General features: G+C 38.8%; 1 pseudogene; it reads left to right on the plus strand.

Annotated features, from left to right (window-relative positions):
• Positions 1–1,574: 1,574 nt before the first annotated feature.
• On the plus strand, positions 1,575–3,408 carry LOC148720117 (uncharacterized; annotated as a pseudogene).
• Positions 3,409–16,343: the final 12,935 nt, after the last annotated feature.

Below are 16,343 nucleotides of genomic sequence, written 5' to 3' on the forward strand. Positions count from 1 at the left end.
AAGGTGCTGAATGTCATTCTCAGGGGACAGATAGTAGATGATGAACGCTTGTCCACCCTATTCTGTGAGGTGGAGTCGATCGTGAGTGGAAGACCGTTGACAGTTTTATCTGATGACCCGAATGATGAAACCCCCCCCTGACACCAAATCATTTACTACTTCTTCGTGGAGGACCGCATCTGGTACCCGGCCGGTTTTACCACAGTGATATCTATGGAAGGCGTTGGAGACATGTTCAGTTTCTCTCCGACCAGTTTTGGAAACGCTGGGCTCGGGAGTATTTACCCACCTTGCAGTTGCGTCAAAAGTGGTTATGGCCAAAGAGAAATTTGCAGAATGGAGATGTGGTTCTGATCGGGGATGAGAACACCCCTGGAAGACTTGGTCGATGGGACGAATAGTTCAGACTTTCCCTGGAAGGGACGGATTAGTCAGAGCGGTCCGAGTGAAGACCAGCTGGTCGATCCTGACCAAGCCTGTAATTAAGTTGTGTCCTTTGGAGTCTACAGGCGGCGAAATGTGAACTTGTATGTGTTATGCGATACATTATATACTGGACTTGTCTTAAGTAGGAATGCTTATTACAAAGTTGGACTGTCAATCGTTAAAACACTGTACTGTAGAATTCTCGGTAAACGCTCGGTGGGTACCTTTTCACGTTTAAGGGCTGGGATGTTAGGGACATTTTGCCCCTCCGATCCCCCCTTGTACGGATCACGTGATTTTTGCTACCATGTGCTCGAAAAATTGTGTTCTGCGCTGTTTTGTGCGTGGGCGAAAGTTTGTTTCTTCGGTCATCTTTTACCCTTTCATGTTGACGTTTTATCCGGACAACAACAAACATATGAAACATATGTGTGAACTGCGGTTATGAGACGTATATGAGAACGATCCGTCAGGTCAGTGGTTCGAATCCCGTACAGGCCTGAAATTTTTTTTTTTTCCAGGTCTGATTTCCACTATTGCTCAAATAGTGCTTTACTGCGAAGGATCGTTCTCATATACGTTTTATCCGGAGATGCCCAAAATTATGTGAGTCGTCGCTTTTGTGCGGTTATTTTTTTGTAATTCAATATTAATTTTGTTTCAGTTTCAAGTCTCTAGCTTTCTGCTTTATATAATTTACAGCTGTACCGACTAAAAGAAGATCGCGTATCAGATTAAAACATCTTCAGTGCACAATTTTGTCTGTGATTGTCTTCAACACCACTATTACTGCCTTAAAAGAATCCCTGCTGACATAGGAATTGCTTTTTGTTATAATTTTAACGATCTTTTATTTTAGGATTTAATAGCTCTTATTATATGACAAGTTGTAGTATTAGTTTTTAGTTTTAGCATTGCTGTTGGTATATAGTATTGGAATATTAGTATTAGCATAAGTTGTATAATTGTGTTAATTAGTAGAAATAGTGCTCGTTTTAGATTGCTTATGAAAGATTATTTGTATATTTAAGTTACACACGAAGAGCCTATTTTATATGAAATTGATACCGTGTATAAATAAAGCTTATGTATGTATGTATGTATGTATGTATGTATGTATGTATGTATGTATGTATGTATGTAATGCACGGAAAGCTCTTCGGATGGAAGTATGGATCCGAAAGGTGAAATATCAGAAGGATACCAGCTTGTGTCCATGAATAGTCTTGTGGAACTTGCGAGAAGGATTCATTCCAATTCGCCATGTTCTTCCGGTGAGATAATTATTTTCTCTTTCGCAATTTACGTTGTATTCATCATAAAATGTGGTTCTTTATTGCTTTTCTCATCATGTGTCGTTATCACTAGGTTATTTCATTACTTTTGATGTTGTAGACCATCTAAAACTTCGAGAAATAAGCACAAGCCGATTTGGCCTCAGTAGCAGCCTATATGCTATCTGTAATGATTGTGGTCTGTGGGAATTTCTGGCCACCGGTGATCATAATCTCGCAGAAAATGCCCCCAGAACTGTGCAGGGAAAAGATTTGAATCGCAGAGTGGTTTATGCTGCCAAATGGCAATTGGCAGAGAAGATGTTTCCAAGTTTTGTGAAATATTGACCACGCCTTTTTCCTTGAGCAAAGATACCTGGCACAGTCATGAGGATGCCTTGTTTCAAGCTCATACTGAAGTTGTCCAGGTTGAATTGAAGAAAAACAAGAGGGAAGCAAGGAAGCTGGCAATGATGGAAGAAGGGATCAATGCAGGGCACGAGGACACTTATAAACATCCCAGTCAGTTTTAATGGCACATGGTCCAGGAGAGGATAAATTGCCAACCATGGAATCGGTTTTGTCATCTCAGCTGCTACTTAAAAGGTTTTGGATTATGAAGTCATTTCAGAGGTATGCAACACTTGCATTAAAAAAAATCATGACTTTGAACAGTGGGCTGAAAACTATAGCTTTCTGGGTAGTTTTGGAGGCTCAAGCGCTAGCATGGAGATGGAATCTGCAAAGCATTTAGGGGGTAGGAGTCAGGACTACTCCATTAGATACAAATTTATGGTTTCTGATGGAGAATCTAAGTCTTATAGTGCTATTTGGAACTACTATGGGGCATGTGACACTTGTAACCAATATGAATCTTTAGAATCAACAAGTGAAGAATACAAAACTTGGAAGGCATCTGAAGATTATGTCAAGTGGGAAAATAAACATCTTGATGGATCTGTGAATTGCGATCGAGAAATCAAACTTGATTGTATTGGACATGTCCAGAAGAGACTAGGAAAAGCTCTGTATGAATTTCAGAGAAGTGCTTCAAAACTAGCGGATAGAAAACCCGTGAAAGGAAGACAGGGTCGATTAACAAAAACAGCAATCGAGAAAATGAAACGCTCTTATGGGAAAGCTATCCAAAATAATGTCAACAGAGACATAACTCTGTAAAAGAGCGAGATGCTGCTGTTGAGGTTATGCAGACTGAAATTATGGCTGGCTTGTACCACAGCTTGAAGATACTAAATAAAGAAAGACACAAGTATTGCCGAAACAATTCTTGGTGCATGTACAAGTAGAAAATTTCTTGCCCCGATAAGCCTTACCACTTAGATCCGGTGTTTGAAAAGTTTGCTTCCTATTTATGAGAGGCTCAGTGATCCTGCCCCTCTTTCAGGCTGTCTTCCTGGGTTTATTCAAAATGCAAATGAGTCTATCAATTCATTAGTGTGGATTAGATGCCCAAAACAAAAATGGCATGGAAGGAAAAATATTCTCTTGGCAACAGCATCAGCTACCCTTCAATTTAGTGCAGGAGCAACAGCAAAGCATGAGCAAGCAAAACAAAGAGATGAGGAGCAGCGGAGACAAAAAGAGGGCAAAACATATAGTGCTGGTGCTTTCAATGAACTGACTGTTACTACAGCACCACCAAAAAAGAGAAAAAAAATTAAAAATTGTGATTTATAACTAGAAAATGATCTCATGATACTTTAATAGGGCTGCTTTTTAAATCGATTAATGATTGTTTTGTTTAGTGGATGTTTCACCAGTGATTTGTCTTTCGAAATTTTAAGCTACATTTTTCTCCAAAGGGTATTTTATGGAGTTTTTAGATGCCCACCTAGACTTTTTCCATTTGCTTTATTCATTTTCTACCAGATTCGGCTCGGTTACATATGAAAGGCTGCTCTGCAAACCTATTGAGCCTTTTTTCTTTTTGATGAATTCTGTTGATGTTATTCCAGATTAACATCTTCACAAGAGTATGCTGTTGCTATGGCAACATACTTGGTAAAAACCGAAATCGTTCAAAAGGTTTGTTGGAGAGTTTGTGTGGTGTCATTGTGAGAGATATTATGCTTACTGTATAAATAGAATAGGAAAAAAGTAGGGGGTATGAAATTAGTGAAAATTAGCCTCCATGAAGAATTTGGTTAATATTTAACCATAAATCTGCGTATTATGGTCTGCGAACCACATGCCACGTTACGTTGTGGGTTAGTCTATTAGAATGCAAAATTTGATGGAGATACATTAAATAGCTGGAGTTTTATAATCTCTACAATCTATGACAAATTTGGGCCCAACGCAAAAATTATAGTAAGCAAGTTGATTACTTCTTATTCCTTTTGATGATCTCATCTAAGTACAATTTCTTTTACCTTTTTCTTATTGTGGTTGTGAAGCTAGCATGGAAGCAGATGTTCAGTTTCTATGGTGATTACAGCTTGTAGTATATTTCGCGGTACGCTATATTTTCAAATTCTGCCAATCTGCTAGTTAAGGAAGAGAGTAAATCTCTCTGGTAAAAGTTAACCTCGCAAAGGAATTCCTGGAAATTCCTGCTTCTTATACTTTTGATTATTCTCACACTCGTTTTTTGGAACAAATTCTATGTCAAATTCACGATTGAGGAGTATTTCTTAAATTTCAATTTAACACCATCGACACCTCTTTCTTTAAGGTCGGCACACACGAGGGGACTAGTCCCTGCGACTAGTCCGTGCGACTAGTCCCGGCGACAAGTCTTTGAAGGGTTTACTCGAGGGGACCGGTAGCAGGGACTAGTCCCTTAAGGCGTTCACAGGAGGGCACTCAATTGCACAAGAACATAGGAAAATTAAGAGGCAAAAGATGTTTCTTAGTCTGGTGCGTTACACGAAAACAATGAAAATTTGGTAACTTTTCATTGTAGCACTATTAAACATCAACGCAAATGAACTGCACTTATTCAGTCGGAATATTCATGCTTTTACGTGTTCCGTTTTTGTTTTTGTTGTTTTTTTTATTTTTAAGAGACACAGAGTAAAATAGGGTAAAAATTCCATCAAAACGGCTCCAAGACATCTGTATATGTTTACAAAACTAGAAATAGTTTTTTATTCTTCAGTTGTAGAAATCTAGAATTCAGGGAAAATTCATAGAAACTGCAATGTTTACAAATACCGGAAGTCACGCATCATACTGACCCGTGATTGGCTTATTTACCGTTTAGTCGCAGGGAATGGTCGCACAAACAGTTCACACGAAGGGACAAACATTTGTTTCATGCGACAAGTCCCTGCGACTGGTCGCACGAATTCAAACCAGTTTGAATTCGTGCGACCACAGAAATGTGTAGTTCACACGAAGGGACTTGTCGCATGAAACTAGTCGCTGGGACTAGTCCCCTCGTGTGTGCCGACCTTTAAGGTGACTCTAAGTGTAAACGGCGTTTGCCTTTTCATTTTCCGCACTGAATTTTGAGTTAGATAACCTGTCTAAGACGACGTAGAATAGCTGGGGGCGGCACTCGTGAACTCCCCTTCTTCTCTGAATTTTCTATTTATTTTGTTGTTACGTAACAATCTTCTAAGGCTATTTTCCTTTAAGATATCTTTTCAAGTATAATTCTAATTCTGTATATAGGTTAACTATAATTTTTATATTATCAATCTTGTTTCTGTTCTGGCCGATCTCAAACACAGAAGTATGAAATTAAGGCAGAAAATGATTCTGTAACTGCGTAAACAACTCGAAGGCGCACACTTAGTATGCAGGAACTGTTGTACACAGCTTAACATGATTCGCTGGTTGAGATAGAACGATGACGATGCAGGAAGATTGACGGCTTAGTAGCGCTACCATTAGCATCACCTTTATAAGCTGGTGCACAACACTGTTGAATCAGAATAGAACAAAGTTGAGTTGTACAGATCAGAGAGAAATAAAATTGATTAAAGTTGTGCTGATAACTGAGCTAGTCCCAACAAAAAAGGAAAAATTGTATTAAGAGTCAATTCAAGAAATAAAGGAGTTCAACCGAGCGTTGGAAAAATCTTCTAACACTTGTCAGTGATTGACCTGAACGTAACACAGGTACCGAGACGCACACAAGTTGCATTTAAGCTATGATTGTAAGGGAAGTAATCCAAGGTTCTTCCTCCTCGATTTGATTGTAAGGGAAAGTTGTCATCGTTTTTCCTTCGCAATCCTATCTGACGCCAGCGATAACTTAGGACTCGACAAAGGCTAACATATTTCGAGTTCGAAATCGATCGACGTGCTGTTGGACGAATTCTCCAATGATTAATTTGCTCCAGATTATTTTTTAAATACAAGTGTCGGCAAGAACTGTTTTCCTATGCATTTTTTTTTATCCGTAAACAGACCCGTTAATAAAATAAGTGAAAAAAAATAGAACATTTGTACTGTAACGGGCTACCGTAGCAATCCAGTTAGTGTTACCATAGCCTTTCGTCAAATATTTCCCAGAGAAATAAAGAACATCGACAACAACTCGTGCAACGAGTCTATGAAGCTACTTATTTGTTCCCATCCAATAACATATCTGATGAACCTAAGCACTCTCGAATAATAACCACCACTGTATGGGTCAGGTTTGAAAGTACTGATTAAATACAACTCGAAGAGGATCTAACTCCATGAACAGCAAAGTGTGTGCCTGATTGTCAGCTTTCCTACCTAACTTTATTTTATTCTTCCAGCAGTAATTAAACCGATTTAACGTCGACTTGAAATTAACTAAGGCAACTGCTATTTCATATATTTCATCTAAGGAAAGTGAATTTGTTTTCATACAGCTGATCACAACTCCCAACATACCATATGGCAAATATCAAACAACCAATGCAGCTAACTGCACCCACAGTGCACTGTACACTGCCTTTTTGTATCGAGCAATATTCAATGCATTTAGTTGGCTAGGCTGTTATTGCTGCTGCTGTTGTGTGTGATATTGACTGAGGGAGCCAAAATTGTTTGTTTACGAAACAATTGAGAGTACAAATCGAGTACAAGACATGATGGTATTGCTCTATGGCGATAAAATATGGTTCTATCACATAACCACCAGAGCGGGAGATCCCATGAGATAATACAGCGCACGTACAAGAGAATTGCAGGGCTTGCATCATTGGCAAGATCAAGTCTCGAGTCTGTTTTGAAGACATTTATCGTGAGATTGCGCGTTGGTTTACGTAGTAAACCTCGAATTCGCAGTCAAAACAGTCAACGTAGTTGGCAGTATCAGAAATCAACCATTGCTGGGTTGTTTTCCTACTCGCACTTCAACGTGGTTGAGGTCAAAGGATTTCCCGCCGAAACGAGCATGTCGGCCACCGAGCAAGACACCGACACTCCAGGTCCTTCAATTCCTCCAGATACAGGCACAATGTTTGCTGCTCTCTTACCAGAGATGATAAAAATGAATGAAAACATACAGAGCATCAGCGAGCCGGTTGACTTTGCTGAAGAATCCTCTGAAAGGGAAAACTGACGTCGAGTCAAATGACACTGAGTCATTAGACGAGCGAGTGGCAAATTTGACAGCTAGTACGCCAACTAACTGACATCTAGACGCCAGTGAGAAAACTGGCTCAGCTGCCAGCGAGGATTTGGAAGGCATTGTAAATTCTCTCTGTTGAAAGAGAAGTTACCGGTATCCGATCAGCATAATAGAGTAAGGACGTGTCACTCGACGCGATCAAAAATTTGGTCTTTTGCTACTATTATACCTCTTTATTTTAAACGAGTCCTTGATTCCTAAAATCTTAACTGACAACAAAAACTCAGAATGGATATCCTTGCAAGATGGAGCACAAACTACACTACAACTTGGCTTGAAATTGGTCGATTTACTCGAAGTTCCAAAATGGCGGCGAAGTGTTATTATCAACATCAGAATATCTCAGATGCCTACAGTTTACTACAGTAACTCAACGTCTACCTTCAGACCGATTATTCAACTAATACATGATATTGAATCCAATCCCGGTCCCGATCATCTGGTTAGTAATTCCAAGAAGAAATCAAATAGCAATTTAACAATTGCACACCTCAACGCGCGGTCCTTGAAGTGCAGAGACCATTTCATCCTCATGAAGGGGACAGTCCTCGATAATAAGTTTGATGTATTTACTTTTTCTGGCTCGATAGCTCCGTAAATGATCAGAAAATTGAAGTTCCTGACTATAATCTTTTTCGCGTCGACCGACAGAACAAGAAAGGCGGATGAATTTGTGCAATGAAATACAAGACCGAGGTACTTCGTGATATTTCACACGTCTCTTCATCGGGGTTTCACCGACTCTGGATAAAAGTCTAAGTCAAGAAACTCAAATCTATTGTGGTGTGCACAACTTATAGACCCCCAGATACTCCTTTGTCTTGTTTTGATATTGATCTAGCCACAAGTATTACGTATGTTTGATCGCTCATCTACCCATCTACACCCTTGGAGACCTCAACTGCAATCTTTTGGACTGGGAGAGTCAGCCCTCAAGGGCTCTCTCAGATTTCTATCGCTCCCTCAATTTATCACAGCTTATTACGACCCCGTCTTCAAGATCGCTGTTAGATCTTATTTTAGCATCCGACATGAAGCAAGTCCAAAAGGCAAATGTTATGCACAGCTCTGTCAGTGACCATGATCTAATTTATGTTCTAATACGACTCAAGAAACCTCGTAATAAACGTGTGTATATCACCACAAGAAGTTTCCAGAATTATACGCATGAAGCTTTCTACTACGACGTATCCTTAGCGCCCTGGTCTATCGTGGATATTTTCAGTGAAGTCGATGATAAACTGCATGTATTTAATTCTCTATTTCACAGTATTCTTGATCAACATGCACCCATTAAAACAGTTAAAGTTCGCCGAAAGCTGAACCCGTATGTGACTGATAACATCCGTGGATTAATGAAGACATACATATATACATACTTTATTTAAGGTATCAAAGAATGACACAAATAATACCCTAAAAAGGAAGTTTAAGAGGTTAACCCTATGTAAATAAACTTCCAAAGAAATAAAATTTAAAAATGTATGCTTATAATAAATTCTAAGATGGATAAAAACCTAAGAAATACGCATGTATAATTTAAAAGCTGTTTTGAAACGTGTTAAGTTACCTATCTCAACGACATTGGCGGGCAGGTCATTCCATTCACGAATGAGTTTAACAAAAAAAGAGTATTTCTAACAATTACATTTTGCCAATTTAACCTGCAGTTTGTAATTGTGGTTGGACCTAGTACGTTTTGAAGCAAACTAAAAAAAATCACAAAAATAAAGGCGATTCAGCCCGAATACAAGTTTATAGCATTCTACCAAGGAAAAATATAGCCTACTATCAGTCAACTTCGACCAATGTAACATTTCACAACGATCTTCATATGACATCTAACCCCTTCGCTGACCTAAAACCAATCAAGAGGCTCTTCTCTGAACTTTCTCCAAGAGAACAATATTTTTAAATAGGTAAGAGCACCATACTGGGGAAGCGTACTCCAGGATTGGTCTCACAAGAGTCTTGTACAATGTGCAAACGATTTCCTTGTTTACAGAACCGATTGTTCGCTAGATTAGACCAAGAACTTTATTGGCCTTATTGACAACCTCAACAACGTGTGGAGTCCACGAGAGGTCATGCGAGATTGTAATGACAAGGTCTTTTACAGAACTCACTGAGCTTAGACATTCTCCGTGCGGGACGAGAGAGTAATGTGGGACAGATTTATCACGGTTACGTGTTACTCGCATAATCTCACATTTGTTCACATTGAAATTCAACTGCCAGACCTCAGACCACTTCTTCAGGTGAAATAAGTCGGACTGAAGAATATTTTTGTCTCTAGCTATGTCGGAGATCTCTCTGTAAACCGTGGTATCATCTGCATACAGTTTAACCGTAGCTGAGATTCCTGATGAGATGTCATTTACATATAAAATGAATAAGACGGGACCAAGGAATGTTCCCTGGGGTACTCCTGATAAAACTGGAGACCAGGACAAACAAGTGCCGCGCAGGATGACGCGCTGCATCTAGCCAGTTAAAAAATTTCGAAACCACTGAAGAGCGCTGCCGTCGATACCGTGACGCTCAAGCTTGAAAAGGAGACGTTCATGCGGTTCGCTGCCAAACGCCTTGGAAAAATCCAAAAAGGCAATGTCAGTGGGCTTCTTGTTATTGCGTGATTTCGTCCAGTCGTCATAACAAGAGAGCAGCTCTGAAAGCGTTGATCAACCCTCCATGTAAGCGAACTGGTTCGGGTTGATGACATTTATGTTTCACCAAAAATCCATCACGCGAGACTTGACGATTTTTCCGCGGCCTTGCACACTATTAATGAGATCTGACGTTAATGAGATCTGACGTTAATGAGATCTGACGATAATTATTCCTGTCAGTCTTACTGCCTTTTTTGAACAAAGGTGCGATGTTAGCAAGTTTCCAAAGATGTGGCAGTTTACCTGTTGAAACTGATCTGTTAAAGAAAAGGCACAGAGGTGATGATAAAACACTCGCACATTCTTTCAGAATGCGTGGTGGTAGGCTGTCAGGTTCAAGCGATTTGTAGATATTCAGATTTTTTAACAGTTTTTCTATTTCCACTATGTTACAAAGAGTGTTTGAAAGTTTACTATTGGTGACATATTCAAATTCGGGGAAGTTATCGCAGTCTTCTGATGTAAACACAGAGGAGAAAAATTCGTTCATACTTTCAGCAATGCCAAGATCATTTGAGAGAGTGACGCCGTCGATATTAAGTGAGACGAGATTGTTAGACCCTTTACGCATAGATTTCACAAAGTTCTAAAACGGCTTGGGATTGTTGTTAGTAGCAAGCTCGTCAGCCAGGTCATTAATATAATTCCGCTTCGCTGCATTACACTCTTTCTTAACAGAGTTGTTTAAAGTGCGATATCTCATCCACAAGAAATCTGTTTACTCGCTTTGCCTTCCTGAGAAAATGTTTTTTCTTCCGACAGAGCTTAATGAGGTCCGCTGAAATCCAGGGAGGATTGAATTTTTTATTGTGTCTCCACTTCGGAATACACTGATCCACTGCCGCAAAGAATACATCCAGCCACGCTTGCCAGTTATCATCTAAGTTATCGTAAAAATATGCACAATGCCACGGTGTATGTGAAAACAGGCATTTCAGATGTTCGCAATCAGCCTTTTTATAAGCATAAAAAGGTTTCATTGATTTACGTTGAGGAGGGAAGGATCCAGATAAGAAAAAGGTTAAACAGTAATGGTCAGAAAAGGGTTCCCCAACAACTAGCTCGAGTACCAACTCGGGACATGTCGTAAGCACAAGGTCCAAAATATTACGTTCTCTAGTTGGCTCATTAACCAGTTGTGCAAAGTAGTTATCGTGGATAATGTCAATCAGGAGAGAATTATTAGCCGAGTCGCATGTGGCTCTAACATCGGTCCAGTCTATTCTAGGTAAATTAAAATCCCCTATGATAACCAAATCTTGATGTGTGGAATTCTGAAGAATATCTTGCATACCCAAAAGAGGTTTGGTGTCTCTATTTGATCAGAGATTATTGGCGCAAAAAGGCTAAAAAGACCAACGACCCTTTAGCCTGGTCCGCTTACAAGAACTTTAAACTTGAGGTGAGACATGAAATTCGATTTGCTGAGAAAGAATTTGTAGGAGACCAAATGCAAAACAATCCTAAGGACTCGAATAATATCTGGAAAGTGATTCGTCTCTGTATGCCAAAGAAATCTTCGTCAAAGAAAACCTTTACCAAAGACGACAAAACAGTTGCAGGTTAATTTAATCGCTTTTTCGTTTCTGTTGACAAAATTAAATCTATGGCGAAGGATTTCAACTTTAATCTCAGCGATGAAAGCTTTGTTCCTAAACAATACCCTTTATCTGAACAGTTTACTCGTCAAACAATAAAGTGTGAAGACATTGAAGACACAGTACTGTCAATGCCTTCAAATAAGGCTCCTAGGATCGACAAAATACCAATCCGTGTCATTAAAGATTCCCTTATGCCAATTCTACCTGCAATTACATCTATTGTCAATGCTTCACTTAGCTCTTCCACATTTCCATCATGTTGGAAAACAGCTGAAGTGACACCCCTACCGAAAGAAGGTGACCACGAACAAGCAAACAACAACAGACCTATTTCACTCTTGCCTGTTTTATCGAAAGTCTGTGAAAGGGTCGTCCACAATCAGTTTACATCGTATTTAACTTCAAAAGGATTATTATCAAAGAAACAAAGCGAGAACAAAGCATGGCATTCCACTGAGACCTCCCTCATTAAAACAACTGATGAAATTTTAAGCGCAATGGATAAAAATAAATTAATTGCCATTATTATATTGAAAAGGAAAACCGCCTAAACATTTACTTTCCAAGCACATAAACATACGCTTATTACAAAACTAGTTTCGTCTACAGACCTCTTCAGTTGTATGTTATATGTTATTTGAAGTCATCTGAGATTTGAATTTTTAACGATACATCGCATACAACTTAAGAGGTCTGTAGACGAAACTAGTTTTGTAGTAAGCGTATGTTTATGTGCGTGGAAAGTAAATGTTTATGAGGCTTTCCTTTTCAATATAATGATGAGTAATACTTTCTTAGCTTTAGCAATCAGAATTTCGCGATGTCGGAATCCCGGACGGGTTTTAGAAGCTACGAGACGCACAATGAGTCAGACCACCAAACTACAGAATGCTTGTTATGTAGCGGATTTACTTGTAGATCTGTCACGAAAGAAAGTGCCTTTACCATCGATCGACAGTCTGTCTACCAAACTGTGTCTGAGGTTGCCTGAACGACGGAGGACGACGCTCATAACCATGGTTATTAGATGGAAAGTGCGTGATACGTGGGCGGTTGTAAGAAGGGAACGGTACAACAACACCAAGGTTTGGAGAGACAACAAACGTGTTCTACAGGAGGAAGGAGTGGAACGTGATTTCGACAGTGTATGTGAGAGAGAGAAACGAAGGCGCTGGCTATTTCTGAGGACGAAGAGGAAAAGAAGGGTCAAGTTCTTGTTAGGAAAATTTGGCGCGGAAAATGTGGTTGGTTGCGTAACTGAAGTGGAAGGGATAATGGTTGCGGAGCAGTCTGTTCCATCGACATTCTCATCCAACCCCAGGTGTTGTGGAGGCGTACAGCTAACCAGTGATGAGGAGAAAGTGCTATGCCTTCCACCGAGATTTTCTGTTTATGAAAAGATCAACCTGATGTCATGCGAGGCCCAGACTGAAAAAGGATTAGCAAAACTACGTTGGTCAGCACTTCGTAATGCGGGTGATGAGTCAGGTGATTCGAGTCAAAGGAAGGTGGAGCGAGAGGGGGAAAGGGCATGGCCGTTTAGTATTGAAAAAATGGGGCCTTTGATTTGCGTAACCTGCGACCAACAGATCTTTCGTTTAATAAAAGAGTCTGTTTGCCGGCTATTGCTCCAGTGATCACAACGCTCACAAACTGATGTTCGTAAAATTTATTCAACTTCTTACTTTGTTAAACAAACACCGTGAGAACTAAAATAAAAGTACAAACAAATTACAAGTGAGATCGTGTAAATAATCGAATATAAATACATTTCATGCGACTCAAAAGTTACAAGACAAAGGAAAAATAACAATTTACAATTAACGGTACAACGATGTCGTAAGCAACTTTCGCTTAAACTAAATTTTAAGTCTTAACTTACTTCAGAAAACGAGAAATCACAATTAAAGAAAGAAGGATAAAAATTGCTTAATTAAATAAACTAAAAAGGCGTAAAAATATTTACCTTGGTGCCGCTATCACTAGAACAATTAAAAAGGTTTGAGCACGGCGGCTAAAACTTCGCTTTCAGTTGAAAGATTTTGCGTCAACTGATGACAAAAGAGAGATATTAGAGACCTTACGCAACAGGACGGCAAAAGGGAGAGGACGGCAAAAGATAATCATGTGACGCGCGTGACAACCTGATTCGTGAGCAGTTTGACGCATTTCCGGTTTGTGACTGCCGTCCTCTTAACGATCACGACGTGAAAACAAAGCGACTGAGGTTGTGAGAAAAACGTGAGTATTTTTATAGTTTAATCTTTATCTAAACTTTCTCTTCTTTCGGGTAGAACATAGAAACATATCATTTCTTTAGTTATCAGCCTCTGAGTCTGGTGAAGTATTTTTTTTAGACACGGAAACCAAGCAAGTCCGTTACATTGTACTGATTGTAAAAACAAAACGAAAACGTCCTCCTATTTGTTGCCAGATACTTCAACTGTTTGCTTCCGAAAAAATAAATAAAGTTGAACGATACTTTCCCAAAACATATCAATTAGTCTTCTGCTGTTTGAGATACAATGAATATATGAAGTTCATATATTTTTGAACTGCGGTATTAGATACGTATGATGGACGATCCTCGCAGTAGATAGCGCTATTTATGCAATAGCTAAAATCAGACCTGAAAAAAATCAGGCCTGTACGGGATTCGATTTTCGCTATTGCATAAATAGCGCTATCTACTGCGAAGGATCGTGCATCATACGTATTTAATACCGCAGTTCAAAATAAATGAACTTCATATATTCATTGTATCGAACAATATTGTAAAGTGAAAATGGCATTGATTATTGAATCAATTTACCTAGGCGATATTAGCATCTCTATAAAAGTGAATGATGTTAATGTCAAACCCCTAAAACTCAGAGAAGCTTTAGTCACAGTAGAAGAACAAGAGAGCGACGATGAAGAATAATGAATTTAATACACATTCACGTTTTATCACCCGACACAGGTGATAAAACACGTGCTATTACATCATGCAAAATGGTGGTTTTAATTTAACCTGTTCAAACCAGTTAAATCTGTAAAAACTTGTCAGTAACAGCGTTATCGTTTTTACTGTATTTTGTTAAGAAAAAAAATAAATGTTACTACGTCTTGAATTTTTCTTCATACCCTTTTTCTACGTGGGTACTTATAGTTGGACAAAGGTCAATGACAGTGCCATCTATTATTTTCATCTCGTTGACAAAATAATCATGATCAAAATGTTTTCCTCGCAAGCAAGAACGCAAGTCGGTCAATACTTCTTGATATGTTGTGTAAGCTTACTTAAACATTTCAATCTTTGGTTCAAAATTTTTGTATTCTCTATATGTTTTCAATAACAATCCCACACCATCGATAACTCCAAGTGTAATTGGGTTCAGTTTAATTCCACCTACGATTGTACCAACCGCAATGAGTGATGAACTACCCAGCTTGCAAGATAAATTCATCCGTTTAAATCGTCTAAAAGTCTGTCTGTAACACCACCACCTCTTGTGATAAAATTTGTAAAGAGATTTGATCTCTGATAGAGTGGCTTCGTCGATTGAAGTATCGATGTGATTGAATGCAAAAAATATCTCGTTTCATTTTATTATGTGTTCGCATAATAAGATTTTAATCTTGTTCAATCTTGTTTCACTATCATAAGTAATTATAATTCAAACCGTCGAGAAGAACAGAACTATTATTATTATTATATGCCTCTGTAGAGAGCGATGTGTTGGCTTGGAAATATAACATGACGGAGACAGTGTTTGTTACCCAAGAATCGTGTGTGTTGGGTAATTGAACAATTATTCCATTTGTTGTGTTCACAGAATGCTTGTTCAAGATAAACTTGAATGCTTAGACTTGATAGCATCTATAAATGTGAGTTGGTACAGACCGTCGGTTGTGATTATGAGTTTTGTGTTATCGGAACCATTAACTGTAAAATCAGCGTTATTACTCTGTTTTACATTTGTTGTATGATCTGATGCTCCATTAATATAAAATTTTACTTTAGAACTATTGTCATGAGCAAGACTGCCTCGATACCAAATATTTTTTGTCGCATTCGTTAGCGCTGTTTTAGTTGCTCTTGCATTGATTTTTGTTTGTAAAGATGTTTTGATATCGTCGACATATTTCTTTGTTGACATATTTCATTCACTCCGACGAAGGGCTAACGCTCGAAACGTCAGCTTTTGTAATCATTACGGTGGCCAATTTACCATTTCAAATTTGTTGATATATCCAAATTATTTATGGAAAAGAAATTATGAAAGCAAAAACTTACAAATGTAGCTGATCCAACTGAAGCTCCAGATGCAAGTACAAAAGCGTATACTGACAAACATCTTCATACAGATGGCTCAAGACCAAAGCCATAAAACGAATACCATCTATCCCAAACATCCTCAGGTAAACTATTGTGATATCCCTTGCTGCCGTAAACCACAAGCCAAATTGGTAGTTTCTGATCATATTTTGAAATATTTTGTTTGAATTTCATTACAATGTCAAACATAAGATAATTTGGTGTTGTGTTACTCCATTGTGTCATGTGTATGAGGCTTACTACACGATTTGAAAATCGATTGCTGCGCTGCCTTGAAATTGTCTCAACAGAGCTTGTGGCAGATAGACTTACTGAATTGGGATCAACTTTTTTGGATTCCCACCACATTTCACACACGACTGTGTATTCTGATTTTGCTGCGCTGTACAGGTTTACTCCAAATCTACTTGAATAATATCCTTTTGATGAATCAAGAAGAAGATCAAATGGTTTTGTCTTCTTGTCGAATTTATG

Source organism: Stylophora pistillata, chromosome 11 (assembly GCF_964205215.1).
Source record: "Stylophora pistillata chromosome 11, jaStyPist1.2, whole genome shotgun sequence".
NCBI lineage: Eukaryota > Metazoa > Cnidaria > Anthozoa > Scleractinia > Pocilloporidae > Stylophora > Stylophora pistillata.